Below are 25,786 nucleotides of genomic sequence, written 5' to 3'. Positions count from 1 at the left end.
GCTCCACAAGTCCCTATGGGGGACTGCCTCCTCTCTTTATCAGCAGCCGCTGGATGTCTACCTTTGAGGACCCTGCTGAACAAAAGCATTCTCTCCTCCAGCATCCAGTTCTCCTCCTCTCACCCGGCTGGCAGGACTCACCTGCAAATACTTTGGCCATGGTGACACCGCCTGGTGGGCAGATCCTAAAGCCCTGGGTGCGGTGGGCTCAGTGCTCTCCATCCAGCATCCATTTCGGGGTCTGCTCACCTGCTGCCTTTTGTTTTCCAGAGGATGGAAGAGGGCTGAGGCAAACTGACCATGGAGGGTAGCTGACCACGTGAGATTCCTGCATCCCTGTGAGGATGGAGGAGTCTCTTACAAGCTGATGCTGCCCCTTGGGCTGCAATGTGGATTGTTTTTTTACAGTTTTACAGGAAGCTTATTCATTGGAGTGAGGTTGATCATCTAACCCTGGTCACGCAGCTGGTGGGGAGCCACACCAAGAACCAAGCCTGGTGGCCTTCATCCTTGCAGAGGTCTCCATGGCTGGTCTGCCCTCTCTCCCTGCTTGGAAATTGCCTTCACTCTCTCAGGGTGGTGGTGGGGAAATTGCTTCCAGCAGCAGTCCGCTCCCTGCACACAGCTTCGTCCTAATGCAGGGTTGGGAGGCGGCCTCCCTGCCTCCACTCCCACCACTTGGATTCTCAGGGCAGGTCCCAGCCTCCCAGGGTGCCCAGGCCTGCTTGCCGAGCTCTGCATTCACGTTCTGGGGCATGGCACCCCCTGAATGACTTCTCCACGATCTACAAAGGTCTCACCCAGCTTGACTCACAGTCTCCCAGTGGATCATGCTGTGAGCTTTGAGCCCTCACACTAGCCCAGGCAGATCTATCAGAAACCAATCTTAACTGGGCTGGTTTCCAGCCTGTCTCAGAGATTTGTCAGTTCTAGAGCCATCTTGGAGAAGGGGGTCTGCAGACCTCAGTGATCTGCCCTTCAAGCTGAGTATAGATTCCCCTGCACTTCTCACCACCTTTCAACTTCACCTGGCCTTGCCCCACGGCCTGAGAAGGGCTGGGGCTGGAACCGGACTGCAGGGCAGGAAGCTCTTTCCTCAAGAAGCTGTGCTCTGTCAGCCTGCTTGCATGTTGTCCACTCAGCAGAAAATGATCAGGGACTTCACAGGACTGGGTTAAAGACCGTTCTGGGGGCTCACCCCACAGAGCTCCTGCCCTGGTTACCTGCTGTACGATTGCCTGAGCCCCTGGCAATTTTCTGTAGGTGCCGCAGAAATCTTACCCCATCATATTTGAAGACCAGGAAGTGCTGGGGTTAGAAGGCTGAAATGTGCTTTATACACATACACACACACACACACACACACACACACGCACGCACGCACGCACGCGCACACACACACACACACACACCCGCACACACACACACCCGCACACACCTGTTTCTCAGGATTTCTATACACTGAATGCCTGTTTGTCTGAAGGGCGGGGGGCTGCTGTTCTGTGTCCACACAGACTCCCTGGCGGTCCTCTCTCTGCTATCCTCGTGGAGGGAGGAGCTGCATCTTCCAGGCTTCTCCAGAGGCTTCTCCCTCCTCTTTGGACCCTTCCAGTCCCGCTCTGCGAGGCTGAGCCCCTCCCTATGCAGAAGACAATGTCCTCCTCCCTGCTGCCTCCCTCTCCCTTCCCCTCCTCCAGCATAAGAGTTTGAAGCCACGTCTTCCCATTCTTTCATTAAGCTCACCTCTACGCCAGTCTAACCTGTTCCCTTCTCTCTCCCTGCTTCCTCTTAATGCATCTTTTGTCATCATCGTTGTGGTCCTGCCATTCTTCCAAAGAGCACACGGATTTGTTTGGTTTCCCTGTTAGAGCATGAATTCCTCCAGGCTGTTTTCCAGTTGATACGTTATGAGTTTCTGCACAGAGGCTCCCAAGAACCACACACAGGCACTGGAGGATCAGGACCTGCTGACACCGCTCCAGGCCCAGGGCTTCTGTGTTCTCAGCAGGAGGGTCGGTCTGGCTTTGAGCCACGCACCACCTCTCCATCACTGACCCCTGTTAGCATCTCACTCGCTGGCGGCAGGGCAGGGGGCTGCCAGCACTTTTCAGAGACGAGAGAGAAGGCCAAACAAAACATCTGTTGTGCGCAGAAAGAGTCCCACCAGCCAAGGGACGTGGTGCCAGGCTGCTTCCCCAGGGACAGGGGCGCTGGGGAGGGTGATGGAGAGCCCCCACTTGCTGGCCTGCAGGGCCAAGGGTCAGCTCACCTCCATCTGGCTAACCCTTTGAGGGGAAAAGCATTGAAGCGGCTTTGAAGAAGAAACCCTTGAAAGATTCTCCAGATCACAACCTGAGATGCAGCTGGCAGCCTGGGAAAAAGATGCATACAAAGGTGTTTGTCTAAAACAGAATTAAAATCCTATTTAGGGCTTCCCTAGTGGCTCAGTGGTAAAGAATCCACCTGCCAGTCCTGGAGACACAGGTTCGATCCCTAGTTGGGGAAGATCACACAGGCTGAGAAGCAACTAAGCCAGTGCGCCACAAATACAGAGCCCATGTGCTGCCAACTACCGAAGCCCACACACCCTAGAGCCCGTGCTCCACAACGAGAAGCTCCTGCAATGAGAAGCCAAAGCACTGCAGCTAGAGAGTAGCCCCCATTCACCGCAACTCGAGAAAAGCCCAAGCAGCATTGAAGACCCAGCACAGCCAAAAACAAATAAATAAATAAAAAATGAAAAAATCTCCTATTTAGACGCAAATCCTATTTGTAGCTGGTGGCAGGTGGGTGAGGCGGTCTGATCTGGCTCCTGAGGCGATGTGGAAGGTGGCTGAAGGGGAGGTGTTGGTCCTGGAGGATTGGGGGGACAGGAAGGGGGAGGTGGCAGCTGCGCCTGGGGCTCAGCTTAGAGCACGGGCCCGTCTAAAGCCTTGGGGCTGGCAGCACTTTTAGGTTGTGGGGAGGGAGGGCTGGGGGAGACGGCAGAGAGAGGCCTGACATTCAGGCGGGAAGCCAGCAGCGACCTCTGCCCTCAGAAAGCGGGGTGCCCCAGCCTCTGGGGCCAGCAGCAGTGTCAGCCCCACTGGAGTCAGCAGGCGCATCCCTTGCCTGCCCAGGGCTGGTGCCAAGGGCAGGGGAGCCGCGAAGGGGCCAAGGAACACGTCTCTGTCCTCAGTAAGCTTGCCGGAGACACACCTGAGTGAGTGTTGGAGCCAAGGTGGGGATTCCAGGTAGATCTCTGTGTTTCTACCCTGCCCCTACCCAGGAGCTGATGTTCTTTGCAGACAAGGAAGGTGATTCATGGAGGGCGCATCCCCACCATGTCCTTACCAGGCTAGGCCGCTAAGGTAGCACTGAGTCCTTAGGTTGGACCCTTGTGCATCTGGGAGGGTGATTAACACTGGAACAACAGGTGTGCGATAAGTCACCTGAACCTGCCTCTAATCCCAGATTGTTGCCCAAATCCTGGGCGGAGGGTGGTTTGGGAGGCAGAAAGGTCCTGGTAACACCGCCTCTAATCCGGGTGCAGATGCTGAAAAGAACAGAGCTCTGTACCAGCCTGCTTCGGCTTCCCTACCTCCTTTTACTCTGGCCTTTCCTGTGGACAGGGGATGCGTGATCCTCCTCGCCTCCTCCCCCATCCAGCTGTGTGTGCCTCTGCAGGTGTGTGAGTCCATATAGGTGTGTGAGCTCATCCAGGTGTGTGTGCCCCTGCAGGTGTGTGTGCCCATCCAGGTGTGTGTGCTCTTCCAGCCATGCGCACTGTCGGCCCCTGGCTGCTCCAGGTCAGTGGTGGCCGGGAGGGTGCGGGCGGACGCTGTGATTGGTGAGGGCTGGTAAGTCACCGTGACAGGCCCCTTTCATACTGACCTTTCCTTCCCAAACCCTCTTCCCTCTGTTTACTCTGGGTGCAGATTTATTAGACATGCAGTTAAGTGCCCATTTAGCTCTGCAAACTGTCAGCACCCCTGCTTTATGAATAAGATTATTCACTGACAAAACCTTTTAAACATTTTTTTAACAAGAAGGTGGGGAGGGATGGGGGAGAGGAGAGGACCAGGAAGTAGTGCCCCAGGTCAGTAAGGAGGCCAGGAGGGACCGAAACCTGAGCGCAGCCTCTCAGCTCAAGAATGCAGCCAGCGCCTGGAGCCGCTTCGCACTCACCCTGTCCGTCAAGACAGGTGTCATCGTGCCCACGGGACTGCGGGGTCTAGAGTTCACTCCTTTGTCTCGGCTGCGTGCGCCTGCTCTGAGTGGTTCCGAGAGCCCCAAGGCCTGCTGGGTGAGTCGGTGCCCCTTGACGTCCTTGGTTGATGGGCCGGTTCTGCCAGGGCTCCCCTCCTCCATCCAGGTGGCATCTCTTCCCAAGCACCCGCTTCTTAAACACACAGAGGGTAGCAGACCCTGCTCCGTGTCTCTTTATACCCTCTGACCAGACACCAGGCCCTCCCACAAACCATGCCTGAGCTTACTTCTAAGAAGGCTGAGGTGACTGAGTCTGATCCGAGGTCAGTAGCACCCTGCGGGTGCCCTCGCTCAGTTCCCACACAGCTGTCACTGGGGTCCCTGTCCTGGCATGCTCTTACAGTGCGGGGTACAGAGAACAGACCACAGTCTTCCCCTTGGGTGTGAATGATCAAGTCCTCCACCTATCCACCTGTGATGGAGAAAACCCAGTTCCCCCTCCCACTTCTTCTATTGTGTTTTCAGAGGCTTGGAAAGAATCGGAGTTTGGGGGTGTGTTGTCCTTGGCAGTGACCTCGGAAAGGGGTGCTGGCATCTGGAGGAAGCTCGGTAGGAGGGGTCACGTCTGAAGCACAGAGACAGCATAGGTCCTCAGTACCGAGTGGCAGGCAGTGCCAGGGGACACCAGCTTCCACCCCGAAGTGGGAGGGGCACAGAGAAGCTGGGAGACCCCCAGGAGGATCTGTGTGGAGTCCCGAGACTTCTATTCTGGCTCCAGACATGGATGCTGTGCCTTCTTGGCAGTCTTGGGTGCCCTCTGAGGTCTAGGCTAGCCTTGGAGCTTGCCTTCTGGACCCAGAGGTCCCAAAGCTAGTGTTCCTTTTCCTGCTCCTCCCTGTCCTCCTCCTCTTGTTTTCTCCCTCAGCCATTTATTTCTCTTTATTTGTAGTTATGTGTTCAATACAAACAAATTCCCTAATATGAGAAAGTCACTGTGAATCCAAGCATCATTACACAGATACAAGGATAATCCAAGAAGGTGTTCCACATGTGAATATAAAGCAACAAGGAGTATTCACAAGGCATACAAAAGCTTGAGATGTATTGGAGATGCTTGTTTCATACTGTTTTCTAAGGATGGCAAATATTTGCTTTTGTTATCAAGGCTATATGCCTGTCTGGACCCTGGCACACCAGAGTATGGTCATGGTAATCAAAGAATTCAATGAGTGCACATTTCTAAAAACAGGCTTCTGCACACACAGGCAGTTGTATAAGACGTACTTTCCAGAATCAAGCTGGTTTTAGACCAGGTATCAGGTTCTAACCATTTAAAACACTGGCTGACAGATTGTGCTTCAAAGCTAGCCTTATTCATAAAGGTGGAAAAAGTATTTATAAAAATAGCATAAAAGAATTTTTATCAGTTCAATTCAGGTAAGTTTCCAATGTTCAATTTACCTCTTTTTTTTTTTTACTTCTTTCAAGATTTACAAAAAATGCTCACTGGATGTTTTAAATTTTTACATATACTGAAACAAAAGGCACTAATTTAAAGTTATTTGGGACTTCCTGGTGGTCCAGTGGTAAAGACCTCACTTTCAGTTTGAGGGGTGTGGGTTTGATTCCTGGTCAGGGAGCTAAGCTCCCACAAGCCTCAGGGCCAAAAGACATAAAACAGAAGCAATATTGTAACAAATTCAATAAAGTCTTTAAAAATAGTCAAAAAATTCTTAAAAATAAATAAATTTATTTAGGGTCATATTCTCTCAGCCAAAAGATTCTGACTCTTTTGGTGAATGGGAATATGTGAAGGGAAATGCCCAGTTTTCAACCTTTTTGGCTTATAAGCAAGATTTAGTAATTATCTTCCATTTGGGGTAGTTTCCAATCTATAACTACTCTGGCACACACCAGTTACTTTCAGCAAGTCAAGTGCAAAACCCTGGAGGAAACAATTTAGTTCCCAAGAGAACAGTGAAGGCTTATCAATGGAAATCTTTATCCAGAGTAAGTCAGCATTAAATCAGTGCTGCTGAAATAATACAAAGAAGCTTCAAGGTAGAACCTGGAGGTTCCCTCCACTGTGCATGTAGATCAGAACCTGGAAGTTTTCATACTATCTAGTCACTTTACATCTGTATAGATTTAACCAAAGTGAAAACTGAGTCTCCATTCTACATTCTGTTCTTTTATTCTAGATCAAGGTACAGTATTTTCATTTCCAAAGTGGGGTTTTGGGTATCCACATTTCCTAAGCCGTATTATTATACTTGTATCTCTCTTTGATTTTGTATGAGAAATCACATTTTCCAGGTTTTTAGCATTGGCATCTACCATAAAATTAAATCCCTCAGAGGTTCTTCAAACCAATCACATTTAGGAGTCTCAATAACTAAGTCATTGCTGTACAGCAGAAATTAATACAACATTGTAAATCAATTATTCTCAATAAAATTAAAAAAAAACAACCCAAAACACCCCCAACCCACCCTCCAAAAAAGAAAGTAAGTGCTAAATAATGTTTGATATGTGGGACATGGACAACAGTGAGACCCTGTGATGATTAACTTTATGTGTCAAAATTAGCTAAGCTATGGCTCTGTTGTTTGGTCAAACATCAGTTTAAATGCTGCTGTGCAGATAGGTATGATTGCCATTTATAATCACCGTAAAACTGTATGAAGTTTCCTCAAAAAAATAAAAATAGAACTACCATAGGATCCAGAAACTCCACTTCTGGTATCTATCTGAAGAAACCAAAACAACAAAAATGATAGCTACACCCCCATATTCATTGCAGCATTATACAGGCTGACCAAGATATGGAAGCAACCTAAGTGAATACTGATGGATGGATGAATAAAGAAAATGTGGTATGTATATATATGTATAATATATATAATGAAATATTATTCAACCATAAAAAAGAATGAGATATTGCCATTTGTGACAACCTGGATGAACCTTGGGAGCATTGCGTTAAGTGAAATAAATCAGACAAAAATCAAGTATCATATAACCTCACTTATATATGAAATAAAAAAAATAATAACCACACATACACCCCCCCTCAAAAAAAAAAAAAAAAGAACAAACTGAGCTCATGGATACAAAGAACAAATCGGTGGTTTCCAGAGGTAGGAGTGAGCAAAATGGGTGAAGGTGATCAAAAGGTACAAACATCCAATTATAAGATAAATAAGTCCTGGGGGTGTAGTGTGCAGCATGGTGACTACAGTTAACAATTCTGTGTTGCATATTTCAAAGTTGCTAAAAAGAGTAGATCTAAAAGGTTCTCATTACAAGAAAAAAAGTTTGCAGCTACATATATGGTGACAGATGTTAAGAAGACTTTGCGTAGTGATCATTTTGCAATATATACAAATATCAGATCATTATGCTGTACACCTGAAACCAATACAATGTTATATGTCAGTTCTATCTGAATAAAAAATGTAAAAATAGTCAAACTAAGAAAAAAATTACAATCAGCAGCAGACTTTGAGTGAGGCAGATCATATTCCATAATATGGGTGGGCTTCTTTCAATCAGTTGGAAGCTGCAGGTAAAAACATTGAGGCTGCCAAAAGGAAGAAATAATGCCTCCACGCTTCCTTCAGACTCAAAACTGCAATCAACTCCTTCTGGAATTTCCAGCCCACCAGTCTGCCTCACAGATTTAGGACTTGCCAGTCCCACAATTGCATAAGCCAATACATATCTATCTTTTTCTTCATCATATCTACCCATAGATGATCTATATCTTCCACCTGTTCTGTTTCTTTGGCGATCCTTGAATAATTCTACCCCAAGTCCCAAGTACAGCTCCTAATTCAGAGGCTGCAGAGGAAGAACTTTCTTTCCTGCCCCGCGCTGTCTCTTCTCTCTGCCTTTTTTTCTTTGATTTGTCTGTCTTTCATATTGGCAGCTTTTCTCATCCAGGATCCTTGCCCAACTATATAAATGATGCGTGAGGTAGTTGATGGAGACTGCAGGTAGAATTATCAATTGGTGGGCTTTATTTACCATAGGGTTTTCAGGCTTGGACCTGGCATCTTTTGGGGGCAGAGGGTACCTATGTTTGTAAGTTGTTTGCAGTGAAGGCGTTTATCAAAGAAATAAATGTGATAATAGTTCCAAGAATTTGAGTGTGTTCATTTCTAGACGAAGAAAGTCTACTTTATGCTTAGTGTGAATGAAAAAAGACCCACATCAAGGCAACTGTCATGAAAATTTGGAACACAAGGAATATGAGAAAGATGCTTGTATACATCTCCTGGGGCATGTTTGCAAGCATCTCTAGAATAGACACCTAGCTCTTCTAGTGTCTGCTAGGGTGCACATGGCCAACATAATAGATGTTGCCAAATCACTCTCCTACATGTCCCAACTGAAAGCAGTGAATGACAGTGTGATTAGACTTAATGTTTTGCAATCTAATTGGGGTGAAATGGTATTTAATTATCATTTTAATTTGCATTTTCTGTTTATTAGAGAGGTGTGGCATATTTTCACATATTTATCGTTCAGATCTATTCCTCTGTGAATTGTGTATAAATATCCTTTGTTTGTTTGTCTTACTAATTTGAGTAGTTGTTTATGTATTATAGATATTCATTCTTTTTCAGTTATAAAGTGTTACAAAAATCTTTTCCCATTTTGTACTTTCACTTTGTGTTTTTAATGTTTTCTTCTATAAATTTGGAATATTTCTTTTCAAAAAATTAACATCTTTGGACTATATCTTTTTTATATATCATGTAGGGTGTTGTGATTTTTGTTTAGTCGTTAAGTCGTGTCCGACTCTTTGCGATGCCATGGACTGTAGTCTGCCAGGCTCCTCTGTCCATGGGATTCTCCAGGCAAGAATATTGGAGTGGGTTGCCATTTCCTTCTCCAAGAGCTCTTCCCAACCAGGGACTAAACTCGAGTCTTCTGCATTGCAGGCAGATTCTTTTACTGCTGAGTCACTGGAGGGAAGGGACACATTTTTCTTCCCATATGGACAGGTATCATGCCTTAAATAGCCATCTTCCACTGATTTGTAATGACACCAAATTTATGGATATATTGATATATTCTTAGATCTGTGTTTAGGGGTCTCTGCTCTCTCAATTTGCCTTTTGTCTATCCATGTTATAATACCATGCTCACTTTATTTTACTTTCTAGTGAGTTACTTTAATTTCTAGTGAGTCTTACTGGTAAGTTTAATTCGTCTCCATAGACTCTTCATCTACACAATTGTTTTGCTTATTTTTAAATGCTAAATTTAGAATTATATGATCAATTACATGGGAAAATCTCTACCAGTAATTTTATATTTTGCACTGAATTTGTACTTTAATTTGGAAGATACACTATTTAAAGTTGTTTTTAAGTTCTTTAAGTTCCTTTTCATAATTAAAAAATAATTTTCTCCACAAAAGTCTTATGCATCATTGTTAGAATTATTCCTAGGTACTTTATAGTTTTTGTTGGTATTGCAAATGGTGTGCCTGTGTTAGTCACTCAGTCGTGTCCAACTCTGTGATCCCATGGACTGTAGCCTGTCAGGCTCCTCTGTCCATGGAATTCTCCAGGCAAGAATACTGGAGTGGGTAGCCATTCCCTTCTCCAGGGGATCTTCCTGACCCAGAGTTCAAACCCAGGTCTCCCAAATTGCTGACAGATTCTTTACTGTCTGAGCCACTAGGGAAGCCCCATTTGCAAATGATATCATTTTTCAAAATTTATATTTTCCATTTGATAACTGTTGGTTGGTCTGTAAGAACACTGATGATTTTATATACTGATTTTATATAGAACTTTGTTAAAATTCTAATATTAGGATTATAGACATTCTCAAGTATTCTAAATAATTATATCCTCTGAGAACAATGGCAGTTCTGTTTTATACTTTTCAATCTCCCTTCTTTCTTCCTACTCAATCAATTTTAATGACTCTAGGTTGATTCATGTTCCCTTTTTTTCTTGAATTAGTATTAAAAATTATTTTCCTGGAAAATTGCCCATTTAGCCAACCTTTCAAAATTATTTCATTTATTTATTTAACTATAATTGACATACATTATATTGGTTTCAGGTGTACAACATAATGATTAGATATGTGTATACACTTCCAAATGATCACCTCATAAGTTTTGTTAACAACATTCATCACCATACGTAGTTAACAGATTGTTTTCTTATGATGAGAACTTTTAAGATCAACGTTCTTAACAGCTTTCAAATGTGCAGTATAGTATTGTTAACTATAGTCACCATGTTATACATTATGTTCCCAGGACTTATTTCTTTTATAACTGGCAGTTTGTACATTTTGAACATTTTCACCCATTTTGCTCCTCCCCTCACCTCCCCACTCTGGGAATCAGCAATCTGTCTCCCGTGTCTGTCAATATTTATAAGGTTGTTTGTTGTGTGGTTTTGTTTTGTTGGCTATTACTTATGAGATCATATGGCATTTGTCTTTGTCTGACTTATTCCACTTTAGCCTGATGCCCTCAAGTCATATGACAAGACTTCATTCTGTTTTATGGCTGGATAATATTTCATTGAATGTATATAAACCACACCTTATTTATCCATTCATCCATCAACAGGCTCCTAAGTTGTTTTCATATCTTGGTTATTGTAAAGAATGCTGCAATGAACAGGGTGACACATATATCTTTTTTTCCCCTTACCATAGTAATCTACCATAATCTACCATTTTATTTTTTACTTTAAAAAGCATATATCTTTTTGAGTTAGTGTTTTCCTTTTCTTTGGATAAATATCCAAAAATGGAATTCCTGGTTCACATATTAGCTCTATTTTTAATTTTTTAAGGACCCTCCATACTGTTTTCCATAGTAGCTGAGCCAATTGACATTCCCATCAATATTGCACAAGGGTTCACTTTTCTCCACATCCTCAACAGTTCTTGTTATTTCTTGTCTTTTTGATAGTAACAGGTATGAGGTTGAGACTATCATTGAGGTATCATTGAGACTTTGATTTGCATTTCCCTGATGATTAGTGATACTGAGCATCTTCTCGAGTACCTGCAGGTCACCTGTATGTCTTCTCTCGTAAAAGATGTCTGTTCAGATACTCTGTCCATATTTTATTTGGATTGTTTTTTTTGCTATTGAGTTGTATTGTTCTTCATATATTTTGTATATTAACTCTTTGTCAGATAGATGATTTGCAAATATAGTCTCCCATTCAGTAGGTTGCCTTTTCATTTCATTGGTGGTTTCCTTTGCCTTTTAGCTTGATGTAGTTTCATTTGTTTAGGCTTCCTCTTTGTTGCCTTTAGTTTTGATGTCAGATCCCAAAAGTCTTCACCAATGTCAAGAATGACTATGCCTTTTAAAAAACTGGTTGGCCTATTGTTTCCATAGAATTTTCCTAAATTGAAAAAGAAATCTTATTTTATTTGTATTTATTTCACTTTTAAAATTTCCGATATTACTTACTGTATTTAAACTTTTTTTCATCAAGTTTTGCTCTTTCTTTTATTATACTTTCTTCTTTTTTCCCCTCTATATGCCTCTGTGTGTATGTTTAGTCCTCTGCATTATTTCTAACTTCTTATTTGTATATTTATCTTATTAATGTTTAGACTATCTTTCACTATTTTATACATACATGTATACATATATATATATGTTAGATAATGGATTTCCCTGTTCCTCTCCTGTTTTTCTTATGATTTAGTTTTAATTATTTTATAATTTCAATCTTTGCTTTTTCTTTGACGTGTGAAACAAGAACATATTTTAAATATTAAGAAATACTTTTACTACAGTCAGAGAACATGGTTTGTGATATCAATTGTTTTTATATTGGTTAAGATTTGTTTAGGAATACAGAAGTAGTCAATTTTTATAAATATTATATGTGTAATTAATAAGAAAGTATTTGTCTAATATAGATTTTCCAGTCAAATATTAATTTCACTTTTTTGTGTCCTTATGATTCTGGTGTGTTTTTATAAAGACTATATAATAATTTAAATTATTATATATATAAGTAATTTAAAAAGCATTATTCAGTGGTTCTTCTTTAACGCCAATATATCTCTGATTCTCAAACTAATTTAAGAAGTTCCCCTGGGAATAATATGCTTTATTTTTTATCTGATGCTAGAACTTCAGGTTGATATTATTCAACAGAACACAATTAGAGCAGTGTGAGAAAATGTTGAATTTTTCATTCGATAAAACAAAGCTGGTTATTTCTGTGGGCTTGGAATTCTAAAGATGTTTATGATTGCGCCATAAGTCAGTTTTAAATTTTGAGCATAAATAGTTAAATATGAGAGCTTCTATAATTGTATGTTAGAGATTATTCACTTATTATGATATTTATTTTTATGATAGGCTTTATGTTATTGCATCTGAAGTAGGAATACTTGTTCTATGTACTGCAGAAATGTTTATGGAGGGTAGTTAGCAAGTAGATGTGGTGTTTTGGTCTGTCATTAATATCATCTAACTCAATAAGTTGGACTATTAATGTTCAAGAACAGTTTTCTAGGTAGTAGAAGTATAGACCGTGAACTTCCAGATGTTCAAGCTGGTTTTAAAAAAGGCAGAGGAACCAGTGATCAAATTGCCAACATCCGTTGGATTATCGAAACAGCAAGAGAGTTCTAGAAAAACATCTATTTCTGCTTTATTGACGATGCCAAAGTCTTTGACTGTGTAGATCACCACAAACTATGGAAAATTCTTGAAGAGATGGGAATACCAGACCATCTGACCTGCCTCTTGAGAAACCTGTGTGCAGGTCAGGAAGCAACACTTAGAACTGGACATGGAACAACAGACTGGTTCCAAATAGGGAAAGGAGTACGTCAAGGCTGTATATTGTCACCTTGCTTATTTAACTAATATGCAGAGTACATCATGAGAAACGCTGGGCTGGAGGAAGCACAAGCTGGAATCAAGATTGCTGGGAGAAATATCAATCACCTCAGATATGCAGATGACACCACCCTTATGGCAGAAAGTGAAGAAGAACTAAAGAGCCTCTTGATGAAAGTGAAAGAAGAGAGTAGAAAAGTTGGCTTAAAATTCAACATTCAGAAAACTAAGATCATGGCATCTGGTCCCATCATTTCATGGCAAGTAGATGGGGAAACAATGGAAAACAGTGACAGACTTTATTTTCTTGGGCTCCAAAATCACTGTAGATGGTGACTACAGCCATGAAATTAAAAGACGTTTACTCCTTGGAAGAAAAGTTATGGCCAACCTAGACCCATATTAAAAAGCAGAGACATTACTTTGCCAACAAAGGTCCGTCTAGTCAAAGCTATGGTTTTTCCAGTAGTCATGTATGGATGTAAGAGTTGGACTATAAAGAAAGCTGAGCTCTGAAGAATTGATGCTTTTGAACTGTGGTATTGGAGAAGACTCTTGAGAATCCCCTGGACAGCAAGGAGATCCAACCAGTCCATCCTAAAGGAAATCAGTCCTGAATATTCATTGGAAGGACTGATGCTGAAGCTGAAACTCCAATACTATGGCCACCTGATGGGAAGAACTGACTCATTGGAAAAGACCCTGATGCTGGGAAAGATTGAAGGCAGGAGGAGAAGGGGATGAGAGAGGATGAGATGGTTGGATGGCATCACTGACTCAATGGACATGAGTTTGAGTAAACTCTAGGAGTTGGTGATGGACAGGGAGGCCTGGAGTGCTGAAGTCCATGGGGTCGCAAAGAGTTGGACATGACTGAACTGAAATTATTGATTCACAGCATAGTTGAGCCCAGCTTTGGAATTTAGCTTATACCTGCCTTTAGTTCCCTCCTTACTGTGTTAGTTCTTTGGGGAGACAGCTAGTTAAGTTCACTCTTGAGGAGACAGGCTTTGGGGGCTGGTGATGCTTGTCCAGGCTGCTTCCTCACCCTTATATCACCCTCTCCTCCCAGCTCTGGGGTTCCCATTCAGAGGCCTCAGCTGTGAAGTCCTGCTCTGTGGTCCTGGCCTGGCAGAGCCTCTTCCTGCTCTGACCTTTCCTGTCACTGAAGTAGACATGAACTGGTCTTTAGTCAATGACTTTAACCCCAAGCTCCCTCACCTTTCCCAGGCTGTTGGCCTCTTCAACAGGGATCGTCCTGCAGTGCCCATCACCCCCAGGACCTGGGCTAGGGCTGAGCCAACACTCAGGGCTCCACTAAGTAACACTGATGGATGGGGTGATAGCTTCATCCAAGAGAAAGAAATGACAATGTCCTTTTCTCCTGATGTTTTATAATATCCTTACTGAGCAAAATATATATGGCACCAACACTGAGTCCCTTGATTGTGTGTGTACCTATGTAAACCTTCTTGGTCTGTGAAATCCAAAAGTCTTGGATCCGTAGCTCTAGTGGATGGACCCTAAGTCTGCGGGACTAAAGAATCATTTAGGACAATAAAAAATAGATTCCTGGACCTTATCCCAGGCCCAAGGAACTATAAAATGAGAGCCCAGGAAAGCTGTTTTAAAAAAAGACATGCAGATTATTCTGATGTGGGTGGTATTTAAATCATGCCTCAAACACGGGGGAGAGTTTGGACATAGGGTGTTGGAGGTGGGTATTGGCAGGAAGAGGCCTCCAGAGTGAATGTGTGAGCAAAGGTGGAAAAAAGGAGAAGCAAGTTTTGGAGTCGTCAGTGGACCACATGGACCAGATAGATGGCCTGTACAAGGGAGCAGACGAGGTGCTGGCTAAAAGGTAGGTGGTGGTTCAATTGTGACAAACTGAATCTTTACCAAGAATACTAGAACCTCCTCCAAGGAAGAAGAAAGAAAAATTACTGAATTCCTTACGTTCAACAATCATTTTCTTTGGGCAGAACAGATAATGTCCCATGTATTATTTTAAATGGATATTGTTTGGATTAACGAAACATAACTTATTAATATATAGAAAAGCTTTCCTGAATTCTAGGTAGTGTTTGGTTATTTTTAGCAGATCTTAGAGTACAATTTTCATGATGTGAGATGCTATGAGTTAGTTTAACCAAAAGATTGAGACAGGCTTGTGGACTCAGGGGGACCCCCTGTTTGTTTGGGTGGTGGTGGTTGTTGTTCAGTCAGTAAGTCATGTTTGACTCTTTTGTGACCCCATGGACTGTAGCACACCATGCTCCTCTGTCCATAGGATTTCTCAGGAAAGAATACTGGAGTGGGTTGCCATTTCCTTCTCCATTGTTTGGGTGGTATCATTCTTTTATTAATTTTTCTATTGAAATATATTTTACATATAAATATGTGCAACATGTTAACTTGATACATTTTTACACTGTAATGTGATTGCCATTGTAGCAATAATTAACACCTCTATCAATTTACATAATTATCCTTTCTTTTGGTGGTTGGAATAATTAAGTTCTATTCTCTTAGCAAGTTTGATGATTTTAGTACATTATTATTATCTATGTTAACTATACTGTGCATTTGATCTCTAGGACTTATTTCCTAACTTGTTGCAGATTTGTACGCTTAACCTCTATCATATCCCTTCACCCCCCATCTATTGGTAACCATAATCTTACTCTCTGCTTTATAAGTTTGGCTTTTTTAGATTCCACATGTAGTGATATCATACAGTTCTTGTCTTTCTCTAACTAATCTCACTTAGCATAATATTTCAGGGTCCATTCATGTTGTTGCAAGTGGAAGGATGTCCTTCTTTCTCAGACTGAGTAGTATTCTGTTATATGTACCAGAATATACAATACACAATCAAGGGACTCAATGTAGATGCTATATATATATGTGTGTGTGTGTGTGTGTGTGTGTATACATACATATAATGGACATTTAGGTTGTTTCCATGTCTTAGCTATTATAAATAATACAGCCATGAACATGGGGGTACTGATACCTCCTGAATAACCAAAGAAACCCTGAGGAAAAAAAAAACTTGAGGAATCCTACTTCTTGATATCAAACTATATGCCAAAGCTATAGTAATAAAAATAGTAAGTACTGACATAAAAACAGACACAGAGACCAATGGAACAGAAAGAGCCCTCAAATTATACTTCTGTATATACAGTCAGCTAATATTCACCAGGAGAACCAAGAATACCCAATGGGGAAAGTTTAGTCTCTTCAACAACTGGTGTTAGGAAAACTGGATAACCACATACAGAGCATTGAACTTGGACCTCTATCTTATACCACTCACAAAGAGTAACTCAAAATAGATCAAAGACTTAAACCTGAGATCTGATACCTTAAAACTCCTATAAGGAAATATAGAAAAGAAATTCCTTGCCATTGGTCTTAGCAATGATTTTTTGGAGATGAGACCAAAAGTATAAACAGGAAAAGTGAAAAACAACAAATGGGACATCAAACTTAAAAGCTTTGGCATAACAGAAACGACTAACAATATGAAAAGGCAATCCTGGGAGTTTGAGCAGAAGATTAATGGATGCTCAGGGTGAACTGAGGAAGGGAACTACTGAAGATGGAGACTTCAGGGAAAAGGCCACTCAGATAGCTCCAGAATGAGGTAATGAGGACCCGCAGGAGGTGAACAGCAGTGGGTTTGAGGACAGCATCATATTTTGTGGCCTGGCTAGGAGTCAGCTACTCTCTTCTTTTTTTTTTTTTTAAGATTTTTTTGATGTGGACTTTTTTTTTTTTTTTAGTTTTTATTTAATTTGTTACAATATTTCTTCTATTTTTTTTTAATGTTTCTTTTTGGCCATGGGGCATGTGGGATCTTATCTCTCCAACCAGGGATCGAACCTGCACCCCCAGCATTGGCAGGAGAACTCTTCTCCACTGGACCACCAGGGAAGTTCCTCCCTGCTCTTCTTCATCACATGTCCATTCTTTACAGACCTGCCCAAACCCCCATGTCTGCACCAAGCTATATGTCCCTGAGGCAGGAGATGTGCCTTATGCTTCTCTGTGTGCAGAGTCCTGGCAGACCACCTAGTAATAAGGTATTTGATTTATCTTGCTAACAATGATCATTCCACATAACCCTTCTGGCTTAAGAAGACCCTCCTGAACCCAGAAATGTATTTCTCTGGATCAAAGTATAGACCTGGGTGAATGAGGGTAGGAGAAAATGGGCCAGAGAACAGTCTACTAATAACTCAAAGAGATCAGATTTAAAGAAGCAGCAATCCTTTAATCCCAGGTGATATTGCTTCTGCTGCAAACCCTGGAGTCCACATCACCATACAGATGAGCCCTGGCTGCAGTCTCCAGCCATCTGATCCTCAGAAGGGGCAGGGAACATTAGCTGTTCCAGAAGTGGGCACAACGGGCTGGTCGGGTGGGGAAACCCTGGAGTCTACATCACCATACAGATGAGCCCTGGCTGCAGTCTCCAGCCATCTGATCCTCAGAAGGGGCAGGGAACATTAGCTGTTCCAGAAGTGGGCACAACGGGCTGGTCGGGTGGGGCTGGACACTGTCATTTAAGCCACAGCATGCCTCTGTCTCTCTAGGAGCAATTGGTATGATGGAGATGTAGAGAAACTTAACCCTAGCTTGGCACAGAGGCAGCCTGATATTCCCCAAGGCTCTTCTACCCAGAAATTCTGCCTTATAAACAGAGGAACCAGTATGCAAGCCTGCGGTGAGGAAGGGCCACTGAGGCATGTGGCATGGTAACAGAGCAATGGAATTTCCTGGAGGAGGGACATTTTTGGCATCACATCTAGACTTCCTGTCTCAGGCAAGACTGCATTGTGGTCTTATTTCGTCTCTTTATGTCACCTGTATTTCCATTTTTCTGGAGGAAAGTAACGTGTGCATGTTCAGTTGCTCAGTCGCATCCGACTGACCCCCCTGGACTTCAGCCAGTCAGCCTCCTCTGTCCATGTAATTTTTCAGACAAGAATACTGAAGTGGGTTGCAGTTTCCTCCTCCAAGGGATTTTCCCAACCCAGGGATCAAACCCGCGTCTCCTGTGATCCCTGCATTGGCAGGCAGATTCTTTACCGCTGAGCCACCTGGGAATCCCATACATAGAAAAGTGCTAAATTCCTTAACTTGGGATATCTGGTTTTCTTTAATTAACAATAATCTTTTGACATTCAGACTACCTCCCTTTTGTTGCAAAACTTCTGTATAACCTGGTTCCTCCCGTCACCTCCTCAGAGCCATTCTCTCAGAGTTACTTGAGATGCTGTCTCCTAGGCTTAAAGTTCTAAAAATTCACACCAAATAAAACATAACTGTCAACTTATGGGTTGTGAATATTTTTTACATTGACAAAGGGCTAAAGGAGTAACTAGAATGATCATTAGCAGAGACTAACTGACCATAGGTTCTCAAGAACTGAAATAGTCAGTTCATTCATGTTCTATTTGAACTCCTGAAGAGAAAACAAATCCTGTCTGATGAAAAGAGGTGTGTCTTTAGCAATTACCATAAAGTTTTATGGGACCTTAACAAATTCCCTGTTCTCAAAGTTTGAAACACAAGCAATTCTTCAGCTCCAAGGGCATCACAGAAATTTGTCTCTCTAAAGACTAAAAATGCAGGTGCAGTGATTCCTATGTATTCCCATTTAACTCAGCTCTTTGATTTGTGTAGAGGAGAGATTGTTTTAGCAGCCAGCACTGAAAAATATCCTTCTACTATTTTGCTACTCTCCTTTATTTTAAGACTTACTATTCTAAGGAAGAAGCCAACTAAGGTGCCTGGAGGAATGTGATCCAGATTCTACCAACCAGCTCCACACTGCTGGGACTTGAATTCAGAAGTGAATCCCATGAGGAGGCAGCTACATGTAGGGAGACGCTTATCTGAACTGCAAGGTTGGTGAAGGCAGGCGAGTCTTCACATGGGCAGTGGTAACTTTTCCAGCATTTGGTTCCAGGGATTACAGGGGCCAAGCAGCATCTGGTCGTGATGGTTTTGCTACAGAAGCTGTTGAGTGTGGCTGCTGCCCAGCTCAGATTCTGTCTTTCCAGCTTTCCTGGAAATTTGCTGAGCTCCCTAACATTCTTTGCTGGGAGAAATACCAACAACCTGAGATATACAGATGATACACTGTAATGGCAGAAAGTGAAGAGGAACTAAAGAGTTTCTTGATGAGGGTGAAAGAGGAGAGTGAAAAGTTGGCTTGAAACTCAACATTCATATTACTAAGATCATGGCATCCAGTCCTATCACTTCACAGCAAACAGAAGGGGAAAAAGTGGAAGCAGTGACAGATTTTATTTTCTTGGGTGCCAAAATCACTGCTGACAGTGACTGCAACCATGAAATTAAAGATCTTGCTCTTTGGAAGGAAAGCTATGATAAACCTAGACAGCGTATTAAAAAGCAGAGATATCATTTTGCTGATAAAGGTCATATAGTCAAAGCTATGATTTTTCCAGTAGTCATGTATGGATGTGAAAGTTGGACCATAAAGAAGGCTGAGGGCCTAAGAATGGATGCTATAGAATTGTGGTGCTGGAGAAGACTCTTGAGAGTCCCTTGGACTGCAAGGAGATCCAACCAGTCAATTCTAAAGGAATTCAAGCCTGAATATTCACTGGAATGACTGATGCTGAAGCTGAAGCTCCAACACTTTGGCCACCTGATGCTAAGAGCTGACTCACTGGAAAAGACACTCATGCTGGGAAAGATTGAAGCCAAATGGAGAAAGGGCAGCTGAGGATGAGATAGTTACATAGCACCGACTCAATGGATATGAATTTGAGCAAACTCTGGGAGATAGCAGAGGACAGAGTAGCCTGGCATTTTGCAGTCAATAGGATCTAGAGTCAGACACGGCTTAGCAACTGAACAATAACAACAATAACAATTTATGACAAGATAGCTCTGTCCATGGGGTCACAAAGATTCGGACATGACTGAGCCACTAAGCACAGCCTAACAAGCTGGTTTTAGAAAAGGGAGAGGAACCAGAGATCAAATTGCCAACATCAGCTGAATCATCAAAAAAGCAAGAGAGTTCCAGAAAAACATCTACTTCTGCTTTATTGACTATGCCAAAGCCTTTGACTGTGTGGATCATAATAAACTGTGGAAAATTCTGAAAGAGGTGGGAATACCAGACCATCTGACCTGTCTCTTGAGAAACCTGTATGCAGGTCAAGAAACAACAGTTAGAACTGGACATGGAACAACAGACTGGTTCCAAATAGGAAAAGGAGTACGTCAAGGCTGTATATTGTCACCCTGCTTATTTAACTTCTATGCAGAGTACATCATGAGAAACGCTGGGCTGGAAGATACACAAGCTGGAATCAAGATTGCTGGGAGAAATATCAATAACCTCAGATATGCAGATGACACCACCCTTATGGCAGAAAGCGAAGAAGAACTAAAGAGCCTCTTGATGAAAGTGAAAGTGGAGAGTGAAAAAGTTGGCTTAAAGCTCAACATTCAGAAAACTAAGATCATGACATCTGGTCCCATCATTTCATGGGAAATAGATGGGGAAAGAGTGGAAACAGTGTCAGACTTTATTTTTTTGGGCTCCAAAATCACTGGTGATGGTGATTGCAGCCATGAAATTAAAAGACGCTTACTCCTTGGAAGGAAGGTTATGACCAACATAGACAGCATATTAAAAAGCAGAGACATTACTTTGCCAACAAAGGTCCAACTAGTCAAGGCTATGGTTTTTCCAGTGGTCATGTATGGATGTGAGAGTTGGACTATAAAGAAAGCTGAGCACCAAAGAATTGATGCTTTTGAACTGTGGTGTTGGAGAAGACTCTTGAGAGTCCCCTGGACTACAAGGAGATCCAACCAGTCCATCCTAAAGGAGATCAGTCCTGGGTATTCATTGGAAGGACTGATGTTAACGCTGAAACTCCAATACTTTGGCCACCTCATGTGAAGAGTTGACTCATTGTAGAAGACCCTAATGCTGGGAAGGATTAGGGGCAGGAGGAGAAGGGGATGACAGAGGATGAGATGGCGGGATGGCATCACCGACTCAATGGACATGGGTTTGGGTAGACTCCGGGAGTTGGTGATGGACAGAAAGGCCTGGCGTGGTGCGATTCATGGGGTCGCAAAGAGTCGGACACGACTGAGCAACTGAACTGAACTGAACTGAACACATACAATGGCGAAGGATAGTCTCTTCAGTAAATGGTTTTGGGAAAACTGGACAAACACATGCAAAAGAATAAAACTGGACTCCTGTCTCACACTATCCAGAAAAATAAACTCAAAATAGATTAAAACCCTTAATGTAAAACCTGAAACCATAAGAAAGCCATGTTTCTTCCCAGAAGAAAGCATAATGAGTAAAATTCCTAAACATCAGTTTTGGAAAAGACTTTTTTAATTTGACACCAAAAGCAAAGACAACACTAACAAAAAGCAAGCATAAACAAGTGGGACTATATCAAACCAAAAATTTTCTGCCCAACAAAATGAAGACAACCTATGGAATGAAAATATTTTCAAATCATATATCTGATAAGGGGTTAATATCCAAAACACAGAAAGAAGTCAAACAATCCAACTGCAAAAAAAAAAAAAGAACAACCTGTTAAAAAGTGAGCAGAGAATCTGAATAGACATTTTCCCCCAAAGAACACATAAAAATGACCAATAGGTTCATGAAAATGTGCTCAGCATCAGTAATCATCAGGGAAGTGCAAACCAAAACCTCAGTGAGATATCACCTCATACACGTTAGAATGGCTGTCATCAAAAAGACAAAAGTGTTGGTGAGGATTTGGAGAAAATGTAGCCCTGTGTATGCCCTCGGATTTCGGTTCATGCTCTAACACGCCCCTCTGTGCAGCTCCTCTCCTGCAGCGGCCCCTCTGTTACTTCTGACAGTGAGAGCTTGTGAGTGATGGAGAACACACACAGTGACAAAGTGTCCTGTCTTAACGCCTTTCCCAGGGTTGGCTGTTTTGTACCCTAACCCGAACGTTACTACGTCAGAGGTCCTCGATCGTGCCTGCTGGGGAAAGCAGAGTGTGCCGTGGCCTAGGGCAATGAGGAAAGAAGTGTTAGTCTCTCAGTAGTGTCTGACCCTTTGTGACCCCATGGGCGGTAGCCCACCAGGCTCCTCCGTCCATGGAATTCTCCAGGCAAGAATTCTGCAGTGGGTTGCCATTTCCTTTTCCAGGGGATCTTCCCCACCCAAGGATTGAACCGAATATTCCTGCATTGCAGGTAGATTCTTGATCATCTGAGCTACCAGGGAAGCCCTAGAAAAATGAAGGCCTCCATTCAAATATTCCAAAATATCCCAGGCTTCCAGAAAGACAGAATTCTGAGTGAACACTGCACTTGGATTTGACCTCGACCTCTCCCTGGGGCATCTGAAACTGAGGTAATTGATCCCAGAGTATTGTGTGGACCAGAGAGCTGGGTGTGGCAGAAAGAGCGCAGGATTTAGTTGAATCTTGGCTTTGAATTTGTCTCTGCCCCAAGCATGTGTCTTTCCCCCTCCCTTTCAATGGTCTCAAGTTTCTCTTTCAATGGTTCCAAGTGTGTCAAGAGAGGCATTATGTGCACATCAGCCCAAGAGGAGGCCCAGTGCAGACACAATCAGAGCAGAAGTAAGAGTAATCCTGGAGAAAGAAACGGCAACCCACTCCAGTATTCTTGCCGTGGGAAATCCATGGGCGGAGGAGCTACAGTCCAGAGGGTCACAAAGAGCCAGACGTGACTGAGGCAACTTAACAGGCAGGCATAGGAGTAATCTGGGAGGGCTTCCTTTAGGAGGTGAGTCTTACCAAGTACTTTGAATGTCCTAGACCACATTCACCCTGGAAAACACACAGATGCCAAGGTTACCCCAGAGGCCACCGGCAAGTCCCCATCCTCCACTTCATCTGGGTTCAGCCTCCTTGGCTCCCACTTCACGCCTTTGGGGAGAGGTTGACATTCACTAACAAAGGGATCCTTTGAGAATCCTGGGAGCCCAGAAAGAAAAGCACGATCTGGACTCTCCATCTGCCTGCCTGGCTGTTGTGTAAGAGCTGCAAGGGGAAGAGGAGCGGTCGGCGAAGGGTGGCTCACAGTGGCTGCAGTCAGTTCCCCACCACAGAGAAGCCAACTCCGCTGACAGGCCAGGCCTCTCCCACAGGCCTTCCCTGGGACTAGACAAAGGAGGAATAGAGAACAGGAAAAAGGCGGAGGCCGCAAATAAAAATTAATTAACACTATTTTTCTTTCCCTTTCTGAAGGTAATCTCTTAATCCTAAGAAGTGGGATGCATGCCTGCCCCTTGGTCCATAACAAAAAGGGAAGGTCAGGAAGAATCCATCATGATCAAGGTCTCACCTGTTAGATTTACTTTTGTCAATGGCTCTTTGTGTGGCAAGCTCCTGAGGAGTGAAATGAGCCTTCTCGGCTTGGACTAAGATGGGACAATCATGGCCAAGGATGGCCATCACCAGGAAAGTTTTGACTTGGACAGATTGGCAGCTGCAGGGAAACTGCATGTCAGGACTTGAGTTACTGAGGGAAAAAGAGGGACTATGATTGTTTCTCAAGTGTTTCCAAATAAACCTTGATTCCATCAACAGGTTTTTCTCTATAGCCCATTACACTCCACTTTTTCTCTGCTTCTATCCAGGGATCTTGTTAGGGATGAAGAAAGGTTCTTTGTGAGGTCTTTGTCTCTAGGCTGCAACATAATCAATATAGGAAAGCCTTTACCATTCTGGTCTCCACCATTTGGAAGTGGGCAGAAGGAGGAAGAAAAAGGATGACTGGAAAGGAAATACGAAAAGTAACTTGGAACCAATTGGAAAAACTGGGAAGCTACTCTCATGATTAACCTAAGTAATTGGACCACCATTCCCTTAGTTGTTCAAGTCAGACACTTGTGTGAGCATCACTGGTCCCTTCCCCCACCCCCTCTGCATCCATAGTGAGGGATTCAAGCCATTGTGACCTCTTGCCTGGGTTATTGGAATGGTCTTAAATGATCTTGTGACCTAATATATCATTGTCCTTCAATCTAACTTGCAAATCATGACCAGAATTTCATTTGACTACACAACTTGATCATATTTCTTCCCTGGTCTAATGGCTCCCTGCTGCTTTCAGACTAATTTCCAAACTCCTAAGTATGGCAATACTTTGGTTACCTGATAAGAAGAGCCAGCTCATTGGAAAAGACCCTGATTCCCGGAAAGAGTGAAGGCAGGAGGAGAAGGGGACGACAGAGTACGAGATGGTTGGATGGCAACACCGAGGACATGAGTTTGAGCAAACTCCGGGAGATGGTAAAGGACAGGGAAGCCTGGCTTGCTGCACTCCATGGGGTCACAAAGAGTTAGACATGGCCTACTGACTGAAGAACAACAAAGTATGGCAATGTCTGTGACTCTAATGTCCAAGCAGCTGGTCTAATCCCTTCTTATAATAGATGAAGATAATCAAGCTTTGGAAAATGTAGTGACTTGCCTTTGCCCAAGGATACCAAGATATTCCAGCAAAACTAATCCCAGAAGCACAAAAACCCAGCCAAATACTCCTTCCACGCCGTTCATGGCTTCCTGTCACCATCAGAGAGGAAGTGGGGGGAGGGACTGAAACCCTACAAGGCTCTGAAAAAGCCCCTTCTCTCATCTGTGTCTGTCATCTCCTTGGCAAACTAGGGAGGACACCAGTGAGATGTCACAGGGCATGTGAGGCGTTTGGAAAATACAAATCCCTCAATTAGGAGAGTCTAAGCAATTATTTACTTGTCATCTTGGGAGGGTAAGGCAGGATTAATCTGAGCTGAAAGGATCAGGGTAAAAACAAAGGTGTCATTATTACTTTAATAATGATAATCATTTACTAATCTGTGGACTCTATACAGGTATTACTCCACCCTCGAGTAGTTTACCTGTTACAATTGGGGCTAAGCCAGTGGTGAAGGTGGGGATGAGAAGGAGCCGGGTGACCGACACCATGAGGGTCAGAAGGTAGGAAAACAAACTGGAGAAAGAAAGGCTGCCGATGCGCTGCTGATGGAGGGAGAATGCGGAAGGTCTGACAGGCGAGACATTTTACAGTCATAAAAGTCATAAGCTATTTCTCTTAGGGAAGACTTTACAGTGGAACTCAAATTTCTCATTTTTCTTTAAAAAACTATAAAAAAACACGTCAGGTCTTAGTTATGACTTGCAGGATCCTTCGTTGTAGCACATGGACTCTCTAGTTGTGGCATGCAGGGGGCTCACAGACTCAGTACTTGTGGCTCACAGGTTTTGTTGCCCTGTGGCATATGGGATCGTAGTTTCCTGACCAAGGATTGAACCAGCGTCCCCTGCCTTGCAAGGCAGATTCTTAACTACTGGATTATCAGGGAAGTCCCTCTCATTTCTCTTGTTGTTGTTTAGAAGCTAAGTCGTGTCTGACTCTTTGTGACCCCATGGATTGTAGCCCACCAGGTTCCTCTGTCCATGGGATTTCCCAGGCAAGAATACTAGACTGGGTTGCCATTTTCTTCTCCAGGGGATCTTCCCAACCCAGGGATCGAACCTACATCTCCTACATTGGCAGGTGGATTCTTTACTGCAGAGCCACCTGGGAAGCCCCTCATTTTTTCTTACTAGGAACAAAAAACAAGAATGTTAAGTGAACTGCCTAAGATCCCACAACTTGTCAGTGACAGAACTTGAACTAGAACTTGAGTCTTTTTAC

The 25,786-nt window shown here is 43.1% G+C and overlaps 1 long non-coding RNA gene across 1 annotated transcript; it reads right to left on the bottom strand.

Annotated features, from left to right (window-relative positions):
- Nucleotides 1–18,792: 18,792 nt before the first annotated feature.
- On the bottom strand, nt 18,793–24,370 carry LOC145524334 (uncharacterized). Its single transcript, XR_014067407.1, has 3 exons — nt 24,241–24,370; nt 22,879–23,774; nt 18,793–22,123 (listed from the first exon to the last, which is right to left on the bottom strand). It is a non-coding gene; the product is annotated as an uncharacterized LOC145524334 (long non-coding RNA).
- Nucleotides 24,371–25,786: the final 1,416 nt, after the last annotated feature.

This window comes from Giraffa tippelskirchi, chromosome 10, assembly GCF_054371585.1.
Source record: "Giraffa tippelskirchi isolate mGirTip1 chromosome 10, T2T-mGirTip1v1.2.pri, whole genome shotgun sequence".
Taxonomy (NCBI): Eukaryota; Metazoa; Chordata; class Mammalia; order Artiodactyla; family Giraffidae; genus Giraffa; species Giraffa tippelskirchi.
This window is presented reverse-complemented; position numbering and strand designations above follow the sequence as displayed.